Source organism: Sinocyclocheilus anshuiensis, unplaced genomic scaffold, assembly GCF_001515605.1.
Source record: "Sinocyclocheilus anshuiensis isolate Anshui unplaced genomic scaffold, SAMN03320099.WGS_v1.1 scaffold1727, whole genome shotgun sequence".
NCBI lineage: Eukaryota > Metazoa > Chordata > Actinopteri > Cypriniformes > Cyprinidae > Sinocyclocheilus > Sinocyclocheilus anshuiensis.
The window spans coordinates 57,369-61,566 of record NW_015552659.1 but is presented as its reverse complement, the minus strand read 5'-3'; positions in this window follow the sequence as shown (position 1 = coordinate 61,566).

The following is a 4,198-nucleotide window of genomic DNA, read 5'->3' as shown; positions in this document are numbered from 1 at the left end:
TGTGACTGGTTAGTTAAATTATGTTTTATGTTTCACTTCTGTTTGCGAATGAAAATGAGTGCAGAAGTAACATCGCAGGAGAGGAACAAATCACTTCAGTAAACTTTTTTTCAGTTTTGCTCGGCATGAGTTCATTTGTCTGAGCTTGCACAGAATTTTTTTATTCTCCCATTTAATCAACAGTGGCATAGACATGGTTTAAATCAGATATTTATTGTACACATGTATTATGGATTGGGGCACAAGACTATGGGGATACAGATTTAGTTTGGTCATTAATAACAAGCATTTTGTTTTTGTGGAGTCTTACAATATGTTTTTGTTCTTTAGATATCACAGGTGAAATAGAGACAATATCAGTGATTGAGGGAGCTTCTGTCTCTACACACTGATGTTAATGAAATACAGAAATATCTGTTGATACCGTGGATGTTTGGAAGCACGACCCCTTAAGAATCTAAACTTTTGAACGGGGTCATTTTTATAAATTCAACTATTATTTTCTCTTGTGGACTATACGTAAACATCTTTTATGTGAAATATCTTATTCAGGTCAGTATTAAATGAACAATAACATACATTTTGTATAATCCCTCTTGTTTTGGTAAAATAATTAACATTTTGCAGATTCTGAAAGGGGGATGTAAATTTTGACCTCAACTGTATACACATAGCCTACATACATATACTATATATATATATATATACGGATGCACAGTCAGTACCGCCGCTCCCTATATGCAGAGTACACTGTTTGCGTAGGCACCAACTCCCAGCGGGGCACCATCCCAGTTGCTCAAAAAAACTTTTGTTCTATATTAATTTTAATATATAGCCTACATACACATATACATAAATAAAAATATAAACATGGACATATACTTGTGAAACTTTTTTGGTTGTTGACGTTAATAACATGTTTTAAAGTTGATAATAACATCTGCTTTAATATTCTAGTCTGCATGACTTAAAATGCATTATATAAAAACAATGAGGCAATAATGATTAGTTAATTAAAAATAATCATATGATTTCTTTGAATAACACTGTTAAAATACATAATGTAATACAAAATAAACAATTTATGTACATTACATATTATTACAAATGCCTGCAAAGGGAGCCAAATGCCTGGTAATTTCTGTTGTTATTTACAGGACGATCAAATCCTTGTTTAATACTGACCAAACATTCAGGCTAATTCTAATATCCACTTAATCTTTCATTTTTGGCCACCTTTTTGTGATAGAAATGCTAGCCTCAATAATTTCTTCAACAATAAGATGTGGACATCACAACCTTTACAAAAATTAACCATGGTTTTATCGTAGTAAAACTGCTTAAATTTCTTTTGTGTGATTTCTGAATGCTTGAGACTATAAAATCAATCAGACAACTGTATTAATAAAATCATAGCCATAGGTAACTGTCTAGAGCTACAATTGTAATTTATAAATAATACAATTTAATTGCAATTTATTTATTTATTTACTTTTATATTTTATTAAAGTCCTATTTTGACCGCTATAGTAGGTGTTTTTTTACTTCCATAATAATTGAGGGAGGGGGCACAACAATACAGTTCTGCTTAGGGCACTCATTTGGCCAGCAGCGGCCCTGACTGGCTTATACATTCACATATTTAGAAACAAGTGTGAACAATTTTTATTTAATGATTTTTTATTAACAAAGTTCAGGAGGAGCACTTTCAGATAATCAACCCAATTAACAAGATAAGAGGTGTGTATATATACACAGCAAACGTACCTCTGTTCCTTGACAGTTTTCCAGCATTCGATTTTTGCTCTGTCTGCACAATGTCTCCATCCAACGACAAGCCCCGAATTCTCCTCGGATCCTACCTCGCAATCTGCCGGACCCAGGACCATCACTCCACCACCGCTCTGCTCGGCCAGCCACACGCTCACCAAGACGCCGAGGCCAATCCTCACCTCCACCAGCGAGACCTCCAACTGCTTCCCGGCGTCCTCCTATTGTTCGGCGGGGTCAACAATTCCTCCTATTGAGAAGTGGACAGTATTAAGCTTGAGGCAAGCGCTGATCAATCCTGAAGTGCAGTTCTCGCGAAGAACAAAGCAGAACTGTACGATCTTTACATTACCTTGCGATAGGGCTGCATGATAAATCGCATGCAATTGTCATGCGCATCTCGTCAGTAAAGCCGGTTCTATGATTAGTAGTAAATCTCCATCACGTGCATTCAGATGGAGCGGCATTTACTACAAAGAGCTGTAGTTCACTGACAAGCTACTCAATACCGAGTTCATAATCTTCATTAACCTCCCGTTCCGGCTCAGCCTTTCACCGCGGCTCTCCCTGCCGCAGCTCCGTATGCAGCCGGGCCCGCTGGCCCTCCATCAGCCTCTCAGTCTGGTCCTGCTACTGATAATCTCTTTTCTTTTCAGTGGCCTCCAGCTCCCGTAGCAAACACTAGCATGAGGCTGCCTCCGCTAGCGGCGCAAGCTACACAACCTCTTCAGGGTGTCACAAACCCCAGCCCCTTCCCGTGGCCTACAGTAGCTGAAACAAGCGCGAGGCTGCCTCAGCTTGCTACTCAGGCCCACACATCTCAATGTTTTCCTCCTTTTTCATATTACAGTCTACCTCCTCAAACTTCAGAGCCCGATCTAAGCGTGAGGCTGCCTCCGCCGACAATCACGGCTCCTCATCCTCTCCCTTACTCCTCTCTACTGCACTCAAAATCACAATATTCTCTATTCACAGCAACACCTCTGCCCGTCCCATCAAATGCTGTCGCCTTGGAGCCACCATCAGTGGCTCACAACATCCGAGCACAGATCCTAGTAGGTGCGGACATAGACCTCTCAAGTCTACTTTCTTTGATTCCTGCGCCTGAATCTAACTGAATCTAATCTGGACTGCAGAGACTTTTCAGTATCTCAAAAAAGCCAAAACCCACTATCATCCCGCATATTGTCTATTTGCCGAATTTACAATTGCGTTCAGACGGTACACTGAAATAATCTGCTCAGCCTTCCCCCATAGGCGGCGTGAACTAAACGATTATTTGGCGCTAATAGTTGAGCTTGAGTCGTCCTACGGAGGAGGACATTTCTACACCTACCACAAGCTCTTCTCTGCAAAATGCGCAGTACAGGTCTCCCAGTGGAACCAATGCCCGTACTGGGGCGCAATCGACCCCGACCTTCACAGCAGAGTGTTTCTAGGCTGCAGAAACATCTCATGCACGGTCTGTAGGTCAGTGGCTCATTCCACTATGCTATGCCCACAAATGCCCTCTATTCCCCCCTGCCCAGTCACATCTGGATTTTAGAAGGAATGCTCCTTCTACCGACAGCAGGCAGCCCTGCAACCATTTCAACCTCGGCAAATGCTCCAGACAGCGTTGCCGGTATCTCGATGTCTGCAGTTTCAGTGGCGGTGCTCATGCCCGTCATGTATGTCCTGTAAGGTAATCGGCTAATAAAACTAAAAAAACTACTTATCGATTCCTGTGAATATTTCTCGCCAATCTATCAAACTATGTAACAACCCAGACACCGAATTCACTAATTATCTGCTGTCCGGCCTCAAACACAGTTTTAAACCCGGCGTAGAATGCCGACTTTCTAAAAGCATTACCTGTAACAATCTCCAATCCACTCTCGCAGAACCCGACGTCGTAGATAATCTGATTAAAAAAGAAGTAGATTCAGGCTTCATGATCGGCCCTTTCAACGCTCACCCCTTTCCAGTTTCCCGAATTAGCCCCTTTGGAGTAGCCACCAGAACATTTTCAGGTAAGAAACGCCTCATAATCGACCTGTCAGCTCCTCATAATTCCCCGTTCCCAAGCATAAACAGCTTGATTCCTCTCGACGAATTTTCTCTCAAATACCACGATATTGATCATGCGATCGATATGTTAAAAATCATGGGTCACAGCGCTTGACAGAGCTCCAATCCCAGAGTTTAGCCCAGAGAGAGCTCCAATCCCAGAGTTTAGCCCAGAGAGGGCTCCAGTTCCCGAGTTTAGCCCAGAGAGGGCTCCAGTCCCTGAGTTTAGCCCAGAGAGGGCTCCAGTCCCTGAGTTTAGCCCAGAGAGGGCTCCAGTCCCTGAGTTTAGCCCAGAGAGGGCTCCAGTCCCTGAGTTTAGCCCAGAGAGGGCTCCAGTCCCTGAGTTTAGCCCAGAGAGGGCTCCAGTCCCTGAGTTTAG